Source organism: Hemitrygon akajei, chromosome 23, assembly GCF_048418815.1.
Source record: "Hemitrygon akajei chromosome 23, sHemAka1.3, whole genome shotgun sequence".
In the NCBI taxonomy this organism is placed as follows: domain Eukaryota; kingdom Metazoa; phylum Chordata; class Chondrichthyes; order Myliobatiformes; family Dasyatidae; genus Hemitrygon; species Hemitrygon akajei.
In genome coordinates, this window is record NC_133146.1 from 43787535 (window position 1) to 43808401 (window position 20867).

The 20867-nt window shown below is 39.1% G+C and overlaps 1 protein-coding gene across 7 annotated transcripts in view; it reads right to left on the bottom strand.

The window, feature by feature from the left end:
• pwwp2b (PWWP domain containing 2B) overlaps positions 1-20867 on the bottom strand; it is a 72230-nt gene that overhangs the window by 17492 nt on the left and 33871 nt on the right. For 2 of the 7 annotated variants that reach the window (XR_012096119.1, XM_073027528.1), the window contains one exon: positions 17004-20078. The exons of 1 other annotated variant lie outside the window; for it this stretch is intronic. The gene's annotated coding sequence lies outside the window, so the exon portion shown is untranslated. Of the gene's footprint in view, positions 1-17003; positions 20079-20867 lie in introns of those variants that run through there. 4 more of the 7 variants (XR_012096121.1, XR_012096118.1, XR_012096120.1 and 1 more) reach the window with 4 other exon arrangements.

Sequence of the window (20867 nt, forward strand, 5' to 3'; positions counted from 1 at the left end):
TACAAATGTTGCCTGACCTACTGAGTTATGCCAACCTTTTCTGTTCTCATTTCAGATTCCAGTAAATGCAATTTTATTTTCGATTTTCAGACTCACTCTCCAGCTGTGCATCATGCGTACTACATTTCTAAAGTAATTTTCCCTAAAGCAATTTATTCAGCATGCAAAATTTCCAGCTAGTTGCCTTTCAACTTGAGATTACTAGCACTGATGAGAGAAATTTAATTAAAAAAAAATGCCCTTCAGGTTTGAAACCAGAGTTTGATTTTGGGCCCCCGTTTCTCGTCTTCTCTGGACTGAAAAGTTGTACATATTATTTAAATAGAGCAAGCTAGAAACATGATTACTGCAATAGTTACAGAATGTACGGAATAATGGTAATCAATTACAACTTCAAGACCAAATTAAAAGAGCTCACTGTTTATACTAAAAGCAGCTATAAAAAAAAACTTCTATTTAAATAACATTTTTAATACAAGATGTCCCAGGATGGTCAACTGAGGTACATTAGGGGACTGGAGAGGATTATAGATCACAGAAATAAACCCATCAGTCTAACATGTCACTCCTGACTATAAAGTATCCATCTACACTACAAGCAACACACACTAAATGCTGGAGGAATTCAGCAAACTAGGCAGCGTCTATGGAAAAGAGTAAACAGCTGACAGTTCAGGCTGAGATCCTTCATCAGGGCTCATGAAGGGTCTCAACCTGAAACTTCCACTGTTCACTCTTTTCCATAGACGCTGCCTGGCCTGCTGAATTCCCCCAGCATTTTGTGTGTGTTGCTTGGATTTCCAGCATCTGCAGATTTTCTCTTGTTTATCCATCTACACTAACCTTATTTGTATTCACTTGGTCCATACCTTTCAAAAATGGGAGAAACTGATGTCATTAGAGGATAGTCATAGGCCAGAGAATGGTATTAATCAGTAAGTAAAATGAAACATGCAATTGCACTGGAATGTTTAAATTATGAGTAGAAAACTGAGGTTTGTTTTAGATAGAATTGTGCTGACCCTTCTGTCATGTTTTTGCACTGACATTTTAATCTACTCCAAGATTAATCTAAAGTTTCCCTCCCACATAGAACTCCCTTTTTCTTTTAACCATATGCCTATTTAATAGTACTTGTAAAGTATCTGCCCCACAACAGAGCATTCCATGCACCCACCACTCTCTATAAATGAAAACACCCTTCTCTGAAATCCCCCCTCCCCCCACATATACTTTCCTACAATCACCTTAAAACTATGCTTCTCATATTAGCTAGCGCTGCCCTAGGAAAAAAGGCACCAGCTTTCCAATCTATGCCTCTTATCATCTCTTATACACTTTCACTCTATAAAGAAAAGCCTGAACTCACTCAACCTTTCTACACTTCTCTAATGCAAACAACATCCCAGTAAATCTCCTCTGCACCCTCTCTAAAGTTTCCATATTTTTTCTATAATGAGTTAACCAGAACTGAACACAATTCCAAACATGAGAAAAATCTGCAGATGCTGGGAATCCACAGCAACCCACTAAATGCTGGAGGAACTCAGCAGGCCAAGTAGCATCTACGAAAGAGTAGACAGACAACGGCTCAGACTGAGACCCTTTTTTAGGACTGGGAGGGAAGGGGCAAGATGCTGAATTAGAAGGTGGCGGGAAGAGGCTAGCTAGAAAGTGATAGGCAAAGCCATATGTGTGGAAAATGTCAAGGGCTGGAGAAGAAAGAATTGATAGGAGAGGAGAGTGTACAATAAGAGAAAGGAAAGAAGGGGACCAGGGGGCAGTAATAAGCAGGTGAGAGGAAGTAAAAAGTCAGGGTGGGGAATAGAGAAAGTGGGGGTGGGGGGGAGTTTTGTTCACAGCAGAGAGATCTATATTCATGCCATCAGGTTGGAGGGTACCAGGACTGAATATAAGGTGTTGCTCCTCCACCCTGAGTGTGGCCTCATCTTGGTACAAAAGGTGGCCATGGATCGACATATCGGAACAGGAATGGGAAGTGAAGTTAAAATATTTGGCCAGGAAGTCTTGCTTGTGGTGGATGGTGCGGAGGTGCTCGACAAAGTGGTCTCCCAATTTATGATGGTTCACACCAATATGCAGAATGCATTAGAAGCACCAGACACCCCAGAAGATTCGTAGGTGAAGTGTTGCCTCACCTGGAAGTACTATTTGGGGCCCTGAATGGAGATGAGGGAGGAACGGCAGCTGTAGCACTTACTAATCTAGAGGGAGATTAGTAAGGAGGGACAAATACAAGTGATCACTGTAGAAAGCAGTGGGTGGGGGAGTAAAGATATGTTTAGTGGTGGACTCCCTTTGGAGATAGCAGAAACTGCTGAGGATAATGTATTGGATGCAGAGCCTGATGGGGTGGTAGGCAAGGACAAGAGGGGATTTATTACCATTACAAAGGCAGTAAGATTGGGAGAGTGCAGATGTACAGGAAGTGGAGGAGATGTGAGAGAGAGAGAAGCATCAATTGTAGAGGGAGGGAATCCCGGTTCTTTAAAGGAGAAGGACATGTCAGATGTCCTGAAATGGAAAGCCACATTCTGAGAACAAAAGTTGTGGAGTTGATAAAACTCAAAAGGGGATAGCATTTTTAAAAGAGGATAGGGTGGGAAGAGGAAGAGTTGAGATAACTATGGGAATCAGTCAGCTTATAAAAGATGTCAGTTGTCAGTTTATCTCGAGCCAGAGTGAATTTAAGGGCAGAATAGAAGTTAGAAGCAAAATTGATGAAATTGACAAGCTCAGCATGGGTGCATGAAGTAGCATTGGTGCAGCAGTCAATATAGCAGAGGAAGAGTTGGGGAGTATGGCCAGGGAAGGCTTTAAACGTAGACTGTTCTACATAGCCAACAAAGAGATTGGCATAGCTCAGCCCATATGAGTGCCCATGGCTACTATCTTGGGTTTGGAGAAATTCGGAGGAGCCAAAGGAAAAACAGTCAAGTGTGAGGACCAGCTCTGCCAGACAGAGGGGGATGAGGTTGGTTCTTCTGATGGAGGGGGATTGGTTGGTTCTTCTGTCAAGAAAGAAGTGGAGGACTTTGAGGCCTTCTTCTTTGTTAGAAAGGCAGCTGTGGGCAGGGTATACAAAATTGTGAGAAGCACAGACAGAGGAGATAACAGGAAACTTTTCGGCACTGCACAATTAAAACTAAGGACACTGGTTTATGGTAAGGGGCTTAGAGGACATCAGAGGAGGAACTTTTTTGTGCAGAGGGTCAATGGAATTTGGAATAGATTGCTTGATTGAATGAAGAAGACAAGCCTCCTGTAAGCATCTAGATAAGCACTGAGTCACCAAGACATACAAGGTTATGAAACGAGTGCTGGCAAAGGTATTAGTTTCATTACTTAATAGTTAGCATGAATATGAGCCAAATGGCCTGTTTCCACACTGTGTGTAACTCTACAATCCTATCTCGATTTCATGAAGTGAAAGATATTTCAGAGATAATGAGGGCCAAGATCAAGAAAGGGTTTTTATTACAAGAACGAGTTGTAGACCTGTGTAGATCAGCAAGCAGAGGTTATGTTGGGTATATGAGCTTGCCACAAACTGGGCTACACAGCTCAAGTCTAGACTGAAAGGAACATGAGCAACCTGGAGAGGTTGAACTAATCAAATCTTGCGATAATAAAGTTATAAATTTGCATGTCAGCAGCAAATAAACAAACAGCTGGAGTGGGGAAGTGTTGTGAAGGTGGATACAATTGGTGTTAGAAAAGATACATGGCTTGTAATGGATCTTGGGATCAAAAACAAAAATTTACATCAGGAACAGGCGTAGGTTATTTGACCCCTCAAGCTATTTTCACCATGTGAAAAAGTCACGGCTGACAATATTACAACCTCAACTCTACCCACAGCAAGTTCACAGCTTTGCTTATCAAACATCTACAAACGTCTGCCTTTAAAATTTTTAAAGATGACGAGTCACCTAATGTTTCAGTATGATGACATTTCTGCTGCAAAACAAAACTTGCAGCAAGTCAACTTTTGGAGACCTACCAAATGTGGACAGTGTAGAAGAAAAAAAAACATCAGTTCAAATTATCCAAACACAAATATACCAAACTATTTTGAAAACCTGAACAAGGCAGAATTGCATTAAAAAATTTCTGTACACACCCTGTCAATCCATGCATTTTAAAGAGGATTTTGACAATAAATCCACAGATTTTATGTACTACATCGCAAAGACAAATTCAAGCAAGGCCTGAATTTGAAAACCATCAATTTGTTCTTGGTGGAAAATTTAGGCTTCTTCAATTAAGCCCAAAGACTGATAGCCAGAGTCCAAAGACCCTCTTTAGCCCTTGTTCCTACACTCATACAAGAATGAGAAACAGCAGATAACAAAGGCCCGAGAACATGAAGAAGCAGCAAAGGAAGGCAGAGGCAAAGCACAAGTAGATGGGTAAACTCAACACAGATTGACCAGTGTGGAGTAAAATTAGCACCAGGAGAAAGTGCTGCCAATTCTTAACAGGCCATATTGCTGATGGAACCCTGCAAAGAGGTAGTAACACAAGTAAATACAAAATTATTCAATTTAAATTATACCCAACATACAGCAACAAGAAACAAAACACACATAACTAAATGATGTTTCCCCCACACTTACTTGAAGGAAATACTAAGCATACAGAACCAGTATGAGAAACAGAGGAGGCAGCTTAGTGGACAAACTGAAGTGCAACAGGTGAATACAGAAAAGCACTTAAAAAAGACACATGCTTTAAAACCTAAAAGCAATTTACGGTGTTACATCAGAATTGCTGAGTGAGGAATTGAATCACAACACTTGAAATAAATGTGAAAAGTAGACTGCATTTTTCACAAGATTTAATAATATGTTGTGAGGCTTCATGACATTGCCAAGATTAACGAGGATGTAGAGAATAGTTTTCCAAGAGGTAGAAGCGATAAGCCACTAGGAGTGAAACAATGTGGATCGTGTCATCAACCAGTCTGCTGGAGGCACTCAGCAAGTCAAGCAGAGGAGAGGAATTAATGTTTCAGGTCAAAACCCTGCATCAGGGCTGAGTGAAGAGAACGACAGAAAAACAGAACTGGAATAGTGATTAAAAATTCTGAGATGATTGGAAGACTGAGGAGGGTATAAAATGTCAGGCAAATAGTACCAGGTAGGGATGTGAGTGAGGATGGAGTTGGAGGACAGTGGCAGTAAATGATAAGATGGATTACACCCTTCCTAGTCTTCTAATTACCCTAAGAATCCTTCATCACCACTTCTCTTTTCCTCTTTATACTTGGCACCTCAGCGCTCCACTGTCAGGGTTTTGATCCAAAATATCAACATTTCCTTTCCTCCCACAGGTGCTGTTTGATCCACTGAATTCCTGCAGCTGACTGATAAGTGGTTCAGCCTTGAGCATCTGCAGTCTCTTTGGTTGAGCTTGTAAGTGCTTATGGTTTGGTCAGAAAGGCTTCAGTAAAACATCAGAAATTAATCAGATTGGTGAAGTCATGGGTAATGATAAAATGTTTTCAAGGACTCGGTAGGGAGAAGAATAACAAAGTGGAAGAACAAGTATAGTCTGAACCCAGTATTTTTGATGAACTTTTAAGTGAGCTATTCAGGAGATAAGAACAAAGCTTGAAAGGATTGGAGGGTATTTGTTAAGCAAATACGAAGGGAATAGAAAGAGGCATCTGATAAAATGCTCAGGTTAAAGATCTCCCCATTCCATGAAGCCCCTGTTAAGTTCTGTCACAAAGCAAAAGTTGAGGGCAAATTAGGTTGCTGCAAACCCAGCAAACATTGATGAACAGGAAATCACACACTCAATTCAAATCATTCAAACCATAACGATAAGACTAAGGCAGAATCACATTACACAAAGTCAAAGCAAAATTTTCACCTGTCTTACATTTATTAATAGCAACTACTGTGTTTAATTATAGAAACAGGCAGACGAGTAGGATCTGTATATGCCAAATGAAACATGAAACTGGAAATACTGAATCTTTCCTATTTCTCCTCTAAAATTATATCTCCTCTGAAACAAACATTCTCCTCTGAAATATCTACAGAAACAGCTTGTAAGCATTCGCTAAGTTACTGTGTTAAGGAACGAGCAATTAAAGAAATTGGCAGTAAGTTTATCCTACTTCATTAACTAAAATTAGAACATACAGACTAGGACCACTTACAACTACAATTATCTCAAGTGTTGAGGTGACCACACCCAAAGTATTGCATACATTTTAGTCTGTTTGCATTAAAAAAAGACATACTTGCAGTGGAGGGAGTGCCATTTAAGATTCACCGGACTGAATTTTGGAATGATAAACTTGCCACATGAAGGCAGATTGAACTGACAAAATTTACAGTATAGAAGATGAGAAGTGATCTGACACAAGTATTCAAAATTTATTTTTTATTTATTAAGATACTGTGCAGAATAGGCCCTTTCAGGCCTTCAAACCATGCCACCAGTAATGTGATTTAACCCTAGCCTAATCAGGGGCCGATTTATAATGACCAACTAACCTACCAACCGGTACACCTTTAGACCTCGGAGGCTCAAAGGGTAAAATGGGGAGGATATTTAGAGTCATAGGGCAACACAGTATGGAAATAGGCCCTTTGACACAAGTCCATGTCAACCATTGGGCTCACCCAGCTAGTCCCAAACTCTTGCGTTAAGCCCATCTCCCAACAGGACCCTCTCCCTCCATGTACCTGCCTCAAACAGTTCTGGCTCTCAATTCCATATATTCACTAAGTGAAGAAATTACTCCTTAGCTCAGCCTTTGCAGTATAAAGTGAATGGTTCCCCTCTCCCACAGCACAGCCATGATGTGATGAAACTCACAAGTGAGTGTCCACTCTATCTCACACATCAACAACCAAGTTTGAGTATTGCTTTGGAAGAGTGACTGTGTTCCATTGCTGGACTCAACTTTGCAAATATCAAGGTATTGACTGTGGACTTCAGGATGGGAAAATCAAGGAATACACTCCCATCCACATCAAGGGGTCAGTATTGGAAATAGTGAGCAGTTTCAGTTCCTGGGGTCAACATCGCTTAAGATCTACCCTGAGCCAAACATTTTTATGCACTTAAGAAGGCATGCCAGTGATTACACTCCGTTAGGAGCTTAAGGATATTTGGTATGTAACTAAAGACTCTAGCAAATTTCTACAGTGGACAGCATTGTGGCTGGTTGCATCACTACCTGGTATAAAGGGACCACTGCACAGGATTAAAAAAATGCTGCAGAGGATTGTAGACTCAGCCAGCTCTATCATGGCCACCAACATCCCTACCATCAAGTACATCTTCAAAAGACAATGCCTCAAAAAAAAAGCAGTATCTATCATTAAGGAGCCCACCAAGGCCATGCCCTCTCTATGACTACCATCAGGGAGGAACAATAGGAGCCTCAGATTTGTGAATGGTCTGCAAAACCATGAATACTGTCACTATTTTTACTCTACACTGCTGCCCCAAAACAACACAATTCACCACATATGTCAGTGATAGTAAACCTAATTCTGCATTTTTTCCAAATCCTATATGGAAAATTGCATCAGTCCAGATGTGTTATTGCCATAATAAGGAGGCAGGCTTTCAAGATTAACACATGCTGCAAAAGCAGCTTCCAAATAGTGAATGCAATTTATTGGTGGAATCTACAGCTTTTTGCTGCATTTAAAATAACATCCTGTTACTTGTATAATGGCTTTATGAACTCCAGGATGTCCCAATATGTTCTAGTGCTTAGGAGGCATTTTCAGAACATTGTGCTCTATTGCTGGACTCAACTTTGCAAATATCTTGGCACAGATTTGTGACATTGAAACTTCAGTTCTCTGGGAACCAGGTCAAAGAAACAGTGCTGAGCCAAAATGTACCAAATATGCATGGCTAGCAATCAAAAACCTTCGTTTATTTCCAAAGTAGTTTCCATTGCTGAAAAAGTAAATGTTACCCACAAAATCTAAGTTACTTTATACCCAACTGCCATTTGCACATACAGTACAGTACAAATATTTAACAATAAGTATCTGTGGAGGTGCACCAAGGGCAGAGGAAAGTTATATAGTAGAGATAGATGGCAAGCTTAGGAGGAGTGAGAGATAGAGACAGCGATTGCCAAAGAGTAATGCAGGCAGAATAGACGAGAGGAAAGACAGGAACGAGTAGTAAAAATGATTGAAGCAAAGGTGAGAGCAGTTAGCAAACAGAAGAAAAAATAACAAACTTTTAAGTAAATATAGGAACAGAACAATAAAACAGAAAATATTTAATTACTCACCCAAAACTTCTAACTAGGGAACATATAGTGATACAATTATTTTTGTGCAGAAAACATTTTATTAGAGTTTTGAAAATATACCAGACTCAGACTGCATAGAATATTTATTTAAAATCAGCATACAAGCTTGAATCATTTATTATGTTTTATGCACCAATTTGTCAACTAGAATTCAAATTTCTAGGGGAGAGTCACCGAAATAGAATCCTCAAATATGTATTGCACAGCACATCATACTGCAAAACACATACAGCACAGAAAGAGGACATTTAATCTAATGCATCCAAGGCAATGTTAATTTGACTCTCAAGCCAGCTGCTACTCCTCTTAATTTGATTCCAGTGACATATCCTTTGAACTTTCTATTTTATGTCTGCTTTTCTTTTAAACATTTTTATATTTACTTATGATATTTGTCTTCTGTCTCCTTAAAAGTTTCTTGTACTTTATCAGTTACTACTTTATATTCTCCTATCATGGTTCATGTTTTTTTCCTCTAAAGAAACAGCACTGTGGCCCCTTAACTGACTCCACACATGAACATTAAAAAATTCTATTTTATTAGTACTTGCATTAAGAAACCTACAATGTTTAAACTACCGGTACCAGTTGCAAGTTAATTAGACATTGTAAGTGCCCTGTGACTAGGTTAGGATTAAATCAGGGGATCGCTGGCTCAAAGGGACGGAAGGGCCTATTCCTTGCTATATCTCAGTAATAAAGAAAACTATTCCAAAAAAATTCAATTTCTTTGTACTGGTACTATTTTAACAAAGTTTACACTTTAGAATGTTTTAATGAGATCAGAATTGTTTAAAAGCATAATAGTTTAACACTGCTTTTTAAAAAACATATTTTCTATAGTATCTCAGAATAAATCCATAGCTTTGTTAACCATTGTCTGTGCTTCCAATCTATTTATACACAAGCATGGAGGTTCTATACTTCCAAGCAAAAAGTACAAATACATTTATTACTCCAGAATGTATACAATAGTTTCCTTTTCTTTCAAAGGCACATGCATTAAATGATAAATAGTTAATTTCTTTCCCACCAATCCAATCCCTCAATTTAACATGAATCAAAAAGAAATTAAAACCAGAAATTGCCCAGCAATCATTGAGAAATTTAATCACCTGTGGCTACACCCCACCCATGAGGAAAGTGAGTTATCTGGGGCTATGCTAAGTGGAATTCAGAAGAATTAGAGGGGATCTTACAGAAGCAGAAATTTATGAAATGAATATATGAGATAGAGGCAGGAAATTAGTTTCCACTGGTAGGTGAGATTAGAACTAGAGGGCATATAGCCTCAAGATTCTGGGGAATAGATTTAGGTCAGAGATGAGGAGGAACTGCTTTTCACAGTGGTGAATCAGTGAAGTTGTTTTCCAAGGAAGCAGGAGAAGCTACAGATTTTTGCATAGTTGGGGAATTAATGATCATGGGAGAAGAAGACAGAAAGGTGGAGCTAAGCTGATCGCAAGATCAGCCACGACCTAATTGAATGGTGGAGCAGGAGTGGTGGGCCCAGATGGCCTACCCACTCCTCCTATTTTTTTATGTTCTTAAGTCAGGCAGCATTGGTGGAGAGAAAAACAACGTTAACATTTCAGGTTATATGCATCTCTATACAGATAATACTTATTTTGTTTATATTTCAGATTTTCAGCACCAATGAGGCTTTTTTAAAAAAAAGACCATCCATTCCACATTTAAAATATGACCCTTCCTGGTGTGAGCAAGAAAAAGCCTAGTAATTCTCCAGATTATATTGTAACCGTATAGGATAAGTTTGTCTGAAGTGGAGCTAGTTGCTGCAGTGCAACTGCTCAGTGTAACAGTGAATGCCACTTGGTCCAACCCTTTGCTGTTTCGTGAAACTGAGAGCACTGAACCTCAGATAATGTGTATGAAAAAAGTTGTAAACCAACTTTATGTGACCAATAGCTACAGTTCACAAACCTACTACTACATAATATATATACACATTCGCTCCTACTAATGTGTGTGTGATTGGAGCCTGTAATTTACATTTTGATAATATGTTTTTGGGCCAACTGAGCAAGCTGGTACTTTTGTTGCCTCTGATGGAATTCACCATGGTTGAAAATGGAGTGTGTGGACTAATGGTGGAGCACGAACCCACGATCTACTCGTTTCCTCCCCGATTAAAGCGTCGAGCCAGATTGCAATCAACAATGATGAGAGTGGGAGGTGAGTGAGACGGGTCTCCCTCTTGCTTGCTGCTGCCCAGAGGAAGGTGCCCGTGTTTGACTGGTCTCCCTTGCCCTCTCACTCGTTGCATCCATAAGGTGGTGCCTGCATTTGACTGGTCTCCCTTTCACTCGCTGCTGCTGCTGGAGGAAGGTGCAGGTCTTTGTTCTTGGGCAAGGTTTGATCAGCGCAGTTTGTGGATTGGACTCATTTTTAGAGGACTCCACAGTTCCTGTTGAGTTTTTCTGGTTACTCTTTTTTAAAAATTGTTATTTTGTGCAATTTTGATCAGGGTGGACTGGCTCTGCCATCAATGAATAGCAACACTAAAAGGAACTGAACTAAACTGAACATCCCAAGTCTGTTTGATGTTTAATATTCTTTTTGTATTTGATCGTTTTTTGCCTTTTGCGTGACTTGTTTTCTCTTTTTGCACGTTGGGTGTTTTATGTTTTCTTTGCAGGAAGATGAATCTCAGGGTTGTTTACTGCATACATTGATACTAAATATAATTTAACTTTGAATAACAGGGATGTCATAATGGTTACCCACTCAGCACTTTTGACTGAACATGGTTGCAAAAGCTTCTGCACTTACTGGCACATAGGGATACTCTTGAAGCCTCAGCCTTGCAATAATCATTTAACTGTCCACCACCTTTCATGGATAAACATATGCAGGCCTACAGGTCTTAGTATTTTTACACATTTTTTGTAAAATTTGTGTATAACTTGTTTTTTGTGTGAATGCTGCTTATATGATCCTATGTGCTTATGATACTGCTGCTGCAAGCAAGTTTGTCATTGCACCTGTGCATACATATACTTGGGCAAATAATGATAAACTATAATTTTTTCTGAACAGACTCGTTTGCTAAGGGATGCTCAGTGCCTAATTTAGGATACAGACCTGATAAGGTCAGCAAATTTCCTACACTGCAAAAATTAGTGAACCATATTTTTTTGGTCATTGAAACTGCTACTAGCTTTATACTCGTTTCATTTGACAGTCCTAATTACCTGTTTAGGTGGTTTGATATCAAAATTATATTTGCTAAGTCCTGTAATGAGCCTTGAGGCATTTAGCAACATTAAAAGGCACTATCCAAAATAGAACACGCTGATGAATCCTTTAATCCACCAAGGTAATTTGACAGTCGAACGTTCATTTAGTTTCTGCTTAAACCAATGTAGCCTATAACCATATAACAATCACAGCACGGAAACAGGCCATTCTGGCCCTCCTAGTCCGTGCCGAACTCTTAATCTCACCTAGTCCCACCTACCCGCACTCAGCCCATAACCCTCCACTCCTTTCCTGTCCATATACCTATGCAATTTTACCTTAAATGACACAACTGAACTGGCCTCTACTACTTCTATAGGAAGCTCATTCCACACAGCTATCACTCTGAGTAAAGAAATACCCCCTTCATGTTTCCCTTAAACTTTTGCCCCCTAACTCTCAAATCATGTCCTCTCGTTTGAATCTCCCCTACTCTCAATGGAAACAGCCTATTCACGTCAACTCTATCTATCCCTCTCAAAATTTTAAATACCTCGATCAAATCCCCCCTCAACCTTCTACGCTCCAATGAATAGAGACCTAACTTGTTCAACCTTTCTCTGTAACTTAAGTGCTGAAACCCAGGTAACATCCTAGTAAATTGTCTCTGCACTCTCTCTAATTTATTGATATCTTTTCTATAATTCGGTGACCAGAACTGTACACAATATTCCAAATTTGGCCTTACCAATGCCTTGTACAATTTTAACATTACATCCCAACTTCTGTACTCAATGCTCTGATTTATAAAGGCCAGCGTTCCAAAAGCCTTCTTCACCACCCTATCTACATGAGACTCCACCTTCAGGGAACTATGCACTGTTATTCCTAGATCTCTCTGTTCCACTGCATTCCTCAATGCCCTACCATTTACCCTGTATGTTCTATTTGGATTATTCCTGCCAAAATGTAGAACCTCACACTTCTCAGCATTAAACTCCATCTGCCAACATTCAGCCCATTCTTCTAACCGGCATAAATCTCCCTGCAAGCTTTGAAAACCCACCTCATTATCCACAACACCTCCTACCTTAGTATCATCGGCATACTTACTAATCCAATTTACCACCCCATCATCCAGATCATTTATGTATATTACAAACAACATTGGGCCTAAGACAGATCCCCGAGGCACCCCGCTGGTCACCGGCCTCCATCCCGATAAACAATTATCCACCACTACTCTCTGGCATCTCCCATCTAGCCACTGTTGAATCCACTTTATTACTCCAGCATTAATACCTAACGACTGAACCTTCTTAACTAACCTTCCATGTGGAACTTTGTCAAAGGCCTAGCTGAAGTCCATATAGACTACATCCACTGCCTTACCCTCGTCAACATTCCTCGTAACTTCTTTAAAAAATTCAATAAGGTTTGTCAAACATGACCTTCCACGCACAAATCCATGCTGGCTACTCCTAATCAGATCCTGTCTATCCAGATAATTATAAATACTATCTCTAAGAATACTTTCCATTAATTTACCCACCACTGATGTCAAACTGACAGGTCTATAATTGCCAGGCTTACTTCTAGAACCCTTTTTAAACAATGGAACCACATGAGCAATACGCCAATCCTCCGGCACAATCCCCGTTTCTAATGTCATCTGAAAGATCTCCGTCAGAGCTCCTGCTATCTCTACACAAACTTCCCTCAAGGTCCTGGGGAATATCCTGTCAGGACCCGGAGATTTATCCACTTTTAAATTTCTTAAAAGCGCCAGTACTTCCACCTCTTTAATTGTCATAGGTTCCATAACTTCCTTACTTGTTTCCCACACCTTACACAATTCAATATCCTTCTCCTTAGTGAATACCGAAGAGAAGAAATCATTCAAAATCTCTCCCATCTCCCTTGGCTCCACACATAGCTGGCCACCCTGATTCTCTAAGGGACCAATTTTATCCCTCACTATCCTCTTGCTTTTAATATAACTCTAGAAACCTTTCGGATTTACTTCCACCTTATTTGCCAAACCAAACTCGTATCTTCTTTTAGCTTTTCTAATCTCTTTCTTAAAATTCCTTTTACATTCTTTATATTCCTCGAGCAATTCCTTTATTCCATGCTGCCTATATCTATTGTAGACATCCCTCTTTTTCCGAACCAAGTTTCTAATATCCCTTGAAAACCATGGCGCTTTCAAACCTTTAACCTTTCCTTTCAACCTAACAGGAACATAAAGATTCTGTACCCTCATAATTTCACCCTTAAATGACCTCCATTTCTCTATTACATCCTTCCCATAAAACAACTTCACCCAATCCACTCTCTCTAAATCCCTGCGCATCTCCTCAAAGTTAGCCTTTCTCCAATCAAAAATCTCAACTCTAGGTCCAGTCCTGTCCTTCTCCATAATTATATTGAAGCTAATGCTATTGTGATCACTGGACCCGAAGTGCTCCCCAACACATACATCTGTCAGCTGACCTATCACATTCCCTAACAGGAGATCCAACACTGCCCCATCTCTAGTCGGTACTTCTATATATTTGTGCAAAAAACTATCCTGCACACATTTCACAAACTCTAAACCATCCAGCCCTTTTACAGAATGAGCTTCCCAATCTATGTGTGGAAAATTAAAATCTCCCATAATCACCACCTTGTGTTTACTACAAATATCTGCTATCTCCTTACACATTTGCTCTTCCAACTCACGCTCCCCATTAGGTGGCCTATAATACACTCCTAACAGTGTTACTACACCTTTCCCATTCCTCAATTCCACCCAAATAGCCTCCCTAGAGGAGCTCTCTAATCAATCCTTCCAAAGCATCACCATAAGATTTTCTCGGACAAGCAATGCAACACCTCCTCCTCTGGCCCCTCCTACTCTATCACACCTGAAGCAACTAAATCCAGGAATATTTAGTTGCCAATCACACCCTTCCTGCAACCATGTTTCACTAATAGCTACAACATCATAATTCCAGGTATCAATCCACGCTTTAAGCTCATCCACCTTTCTTACAATGCTCCTAGCATTAAAATAGATACATTTAAGATACTCTCCATCTCCTCCTCTCCTTTCATCCCTAACAATGCATTCAAATTTATTATCCTTTTCTTTCTTCTCCCCTACATCTTCGGGCTGAGTGCATCCCTTCTCCATCACCTGCCTTTCCTCCCTCACACACTGTCTACTTACTTGCTCTACTGGTGAACTAACCTCCTCTCCCATAGTTTCCTCAAATTGATTTCCGCCCCCCCCATCTTACTAGTTTAAAGTCTGCCCTGTAGCCCTAGCAAACCTCCCCCCCAGGATTCAAGCGTAACCTCTCCTTCTTGAACAGGTCACGCCTGCCCCAGAAGAGGTCCCAATGATCCAGAAACTTGAATCCCTGCCCCCTGCTCCAATCCCTCAGCCACGCATTCATCCTCCACCTAATTCCATTCCTACTCTCACTGTCGTGTGGCACAGGCAGTAATCCCGAGATTACTACCTTTGCGGTCCTTCTTCTTAACTGCCTTCCTATCTCCCTATACCCTCGTTTCAGGACCTCTTCCCCTTTCCTACCTATGTCACTGATACCTACATGTACCACGACCTCTGGCTCCTCACCCTCCCACCTCAGGATATCTTGGACGCGATCAGAAACGTCCCGGACCCTGGCACCAGGGAGGCAAACTACCATCCGGGACTCCTGATCACCTCCACAGAACCGCCTGCCTGAACCCCTGACTATCGAGTCCCCTATTACTATGGTCCTCTTTCTTCTATCCCTACCCTTCTGAGCTACAGGGCCGTCCTCTGTGCCGGAGGCCCGGCCACTGTCACTTCCTCCAGGTAGGCTGTCCCCCCCAACAGTACTCAAACATGAGTACTTATTGTCAAGGGGTACAGCCACTGGGGTACTCTCTAGTACCTGCCTCTTCCCCTTCCTGACCGTGACCCACCTATCTGCCTCCCGTGGCCCCGGAGTGACCACCTGCCTGTAACTGCTCTCTATCACCTCCTCACTCTCCCTGACCATGTCCCTATAGAGGACATGAATATGTATGTACCTTGCTCTTTCAAAAATCCTTCTTTAAAACCAAAAGATAAATTTTAAAACACAATTGTTCCTCAACTTCTATTAGACCTCCTGCACAATATAATGGCACCTTTGACTTTCTTTTCAAACAGCAAGGTATGCTGTAACATATGCAAATTGAATTCCTACCTAGTTATTTTTAAAAAGTAAAACAGCTTCTATCCAAATTACTGAGACAGTAGTTGCTTCAAAGCATAACTGTTATATTTATAGGGAGAAGAGAAAGTTATTCAAATCAATAAAACCAAAGCATGCCCATTTACAAATTTTTCAACTGAAAACTATTTCTAGATATGATCACATCTGAAGCAAAGCAATACAAAATAGAATGCTACTGTTGCACTCCAGGAAGAGGATGAGATGGTCATCTATGTACAAGATATTTGCTGGTTAAACATACATAAAAGAAATCTAATCACAGATTACCTGAGAGTACAAAAACCATTCTGTATTCTCCCCTGATATCAACACTCAGATTATCAAACAAATCAGCAAATGAGTAGGCATTCAGTGGAAATATTACATCGAATGCTGAAAAGCACACACTTATTAGTGGCTTAACATCAATGACTGTCACTAATTTTTTCCCCTTATTTGGAACTGCTTTATGTTATTTTGTCAACGCCAGCAACTTATGTAATTACTCAATTTTCAAAAAAAAAGGATTCAGTACAAGACTTTGAGGGTTTGTGGCACAATTACAATGTTACATGGGTAAAAAACAAGCTGAAATAAATGCTAAACTGCACAGAACAAACTAACATTCAATCTTGGAGATATACCTGTTGCAAAAAACTACCAACTCATAAATAGGAGTTATTATCATTCCCAATTCAACTACTCTCCTTGGTATGGGAAGTCTCAGCTTATCAGGCTTTATTTTAAAAAGCCTTCGTTTAAAACAGAGTTTTTACTCAGCAGATTCATTTATCATTCACCTTCAAATATACAGAAGGGAATATTTATTTAAAGAAGTTGGTATACTTGGCCAAATTGATAGGAAAAGACATTCTTTCAGGGGCACATAATTTTAAGATAAACCACATTATTTCCAATGAAATTTACATTTCTGCAGTAACCCTATTACATAAATGGGTGTTGAGGGGTGGGGAGGGGAGACGAAATTATAAACAAAAAAAAAAAATCACAGTCCATATATAAAAGCCGTTAAGCATATAAATCAATGATCATGAGGCTGAACTAACAATCTCAGCTTTTCCCTATGGTATTGTATTGTGTAACCTCTTGGTTTCCAATTCTCTCAAATGTTAATAAATTTACATTGGATATGGTCAAAAATAACTTTTACAACAGAGAAATAGAACCAAATGGAGTTCAGATGCAGTGTTAGCACTACAAAAAAAAGATATACAAACTGTTTCAATAGACTTTATTGCTGATTAGTTTTCACCTTGCTGTTACTACTCCCAATCAGCAGTTTGTACAGTGGAAGTGCACTAGTAAATACACAAATTCAATCTGTTGGAAAGCAAATCATACAGAGACTGAATACAATTCACTAGCGTTTACAATTACAGCAGCGCACATTTTAAAATTAACTGATACAATCACAAAATAAAATTTTTCTTGTACACATTATGTAAACTTAGAATCGCTCACTGCAATTTACTATCCAGGAAATTAAATCCAATTTAAGACTGATATTTTCAGTGCAGGGTCTTTGAAGTTGAGGTTCTATGCTGTCCCATACATGTCACAGCTTGCTAATTATTCCAGGGAAATGTTTAATAAGTTTTTCCCAAATCCAATTGGCTTGCTTATGCTAATGCAAGTGGAAGAGTTGAAACTTAGTCTATAACTCTGAGGAGATATACACGCACATATGCACAAACACACACGCACGCACACGCACACACACACTCACTCTGCAGTAGCCTTTAATCATCACAACATTTTTTATGCAGAGGACCTCTATCATTCAGGATTCAAAAATAAACAAACAGCAATTAGAGCTTTTTTTCCAGGATCAAATCTTCTACTCAATGAACTTTTAAAGATAAAATAAGTGATAGCTTTGGTACTGTAAATACATATATTTTTGTTTCAACACACTCACAGATTCACAAAAAGGGCTCGAGTCTTTTGATTACTTACCATGATAAGGAGATGTCCCTGAAATCAAGTTGGCAACAGGCAGAGTGACTGAATCTGTACATGTAGGAAAATGCCTTTAGCACTTTTGTCTATTTGTTGGTACATTTGTTGGAGAAAAACATCCATGCGTACAGACTTTAAATTTTAAAATTCTCACAAATAGGATATCAGCACTGGATCTTAGAATTTAACCATTCTAGCTAGCAAAAACCAAATGTACTTTTAAACAATTATCATTTAGTATAATGGTATTTTTAACCAGAAAATAAATGTCCAGATACTTTTTTCCAATGAAGAATGAAATTAGTAACTTTGTTCCATTTAATAATGGACAAAAATCCTTAAACATGTCTTCTGTGAAAGGTATTGGAAACAATTACAAGACGGAAAAGACAAAAGAACAAAGATATTGCAGGAACAAAAATATAAAAATCTGTTAAAAGACCAAATTTTAAATTTGTCTGTATGACACTGATTACTTAAGTTTGCTTACATACCTCATGCAGAAATTTGCAACAAAAAAAGGGGCACTGGGAATGTGGTGGAATCCTTCAGATAAGTCTTCAGGCTTCCTAGATGTATAAAGAGATTGACAACTGAATTACCCCAAAACCCTATATTTGAAACAGGTCATTTGCGCACTTTTAAGAAAAATGGACCAGAGGAAGTAAGGAGTGAATACCACCTCAAATTTCACTTCAAATAACATTCTCAACTCCTGCAGAAAGTGTTTGCTGATCCCCTAGTCCCATATGGCAAGTACATTCCATACAAAATAACTGCTTCTAAACTGTTCCATTTCTCCAGATTTCCCTTCTGAAGGCACCTGCTCATGTTTTCATTTTGTTCTGCAGATAATCAATCCTCAATACTTAAGTGTCCATTCCTTATATTGTGGACTGCATTTCAGACTTGCCTAATTTGATAACTAGAGAGACTATATTATAGCAGGATCAAATGGACAAAGCTAGGAACAAAAGTGATTTTTTTAACCCCTCCTATCATAGACTTAAAATCCATCTGCACAGTAAGAACATTACCTATAACAAATATTTGGGCAGAATATAGGACAGGCTTACTGATGTGTATGGCTCAAAGTCATGAAGACATGATAACTAACTGGCACATTATGGAATACTCAAAAAGGCATCTCTGAAGAACAAAACTGAGCAAGGACACACTGGTAAGCATCAGGTAGTGCTTTTTTCAGTGGTTAAAACAGGACAATCTTTTTGAAACAAATTAGACTCAGTCAGAATTAGCGAGCAAAATGTAACTTACTCTGGGCCCCAATCATTCTAAACATGAGAACAATGCACTCAATAAATCTGTTAACCCCCTTTAACCAGTCAGGTATTATTTTTCAGACATAACATGATTCTCATTAAATTTTACTTTCCTCTTCATTAAATCTTCAAAAAAATTGACAGTATGCAGTTATTTTAGCATTGTTGTGCAAAACAAACATTACAGCTAGCCATCATTTTACAATGAAAACAGGGTGTAATTAGAAAACACCAAATCATGGCATCTACAATATTGCTCAATGTCAAAGAGTCAACATTAAATGCCTTTCAATAAGGACTCCCCCTGGAAACTTGATCTTTTTATTAATTAACTCTTCTCCACTGTAAACTCATCATGTTACAATTTCATCTTCAGATTACAGTATGGAACTATTTTCAAACCATTACTACTTCAGCATTACTTGTGCATTTGGAACATATCCAATGTTACTGGAGGAAGAGGCAACACAGGCCTTCAGCAAGCTTTGCATCTAGTGCAGAGATAATCATATGCTGCTAAATGCTAATGAAGTTACAAATAATGCCTATTATGCCTTGCAATTGTTTGCAAGGCCATTGGGCAATTGCAGTATTTAGACATTTTATACTTGCTGTATTAAAACTACTGCATTACATAATTAAAAAAAAAGGAATCAAAATAAAGAGACTAGTCTTTATCCATTACTCACCCTTAGAAATTTTTGCAGTAATTTTATTTTGATTGAGACAAGTCTTAGACAAAGAGTAGTGACTTAAATAGCTACATTCCAACTTATACTATTCACTGTCCACCCATGAGAATATGGGCTCCATCACAATCAATAACAGTCCAAAATGAAATGTCAGACTTCCCTCTGCTCCACTCTTGCCCGTCACAGATATAGCCCAGTCCTTCGGCTCCTTCAAGATAACTGTTGACAAGAATTCACCAGGATCCGATAGCCTCGTAAATACCAAACAAAATTCTCCAATGGAGTACTGGCTGAAGATCAAAGCCATTTAAATCAGAGAGGATATTGACTTTTTTTTCTCCTGATCTTCGGCTATCTTAAAGAGAGAAGAAAGGAAAATTACTGTATCATAAGTCAATTAAAAGAACGTGGAAAGAAACTATTTTCACTGAAGCATTTCTACAACTGGACTTTGACATCTTGAAAATTACTCGTTTTACAAATATGCATTGCAATACTGCTATAACAGACTAATCTGCATCAGAAATTAAGCATTTATACTTTTTGTTTTCCTGATCTGGAGAAGGAATAGACAAAACACCATGCATGGACAATAATTCACTATTAAACATGACATCAAACCCCAGGTGAGGTAATTTCTTCTCCCTACCCGTTCTCCCAACCACAACATTGAGGCAAATTTGAAGCTGGACCCTGAGACAGTGCTCAAAGATCACCCCCTTTGCCCAGCACCACAATCTGCAGCATTTACATATTCAAACTTGAAATGGACACCCTGAGGACATTTATATGCCTGGCTTAATGTCTTGTTAAGATCGTATTAACTACTGACGAGTCAAACAGAACGGGGGTAAAATACCAAGGCAGGTGGCATAGCACAATCCAAGCTAGAACAGAATATTTGGGCAGAACACAGGCCCAATTAGTTTCCATCAGGTGCAGTTTAAACAGCCAGGTTCAACAGTTGAATGTCAATGAACTATGATAGAAATGTGATGGTAAATCCAACTATTATTCATTAACAAAATGTATCTCCAATATTCTAACTGAACTAATTCAAAACCCTATTCAAATCTATTTTAGAAAACATGCTGGCAAGACCCACCTATCCAAGCTTTCTACACAACTTAATGGATTTTAATTT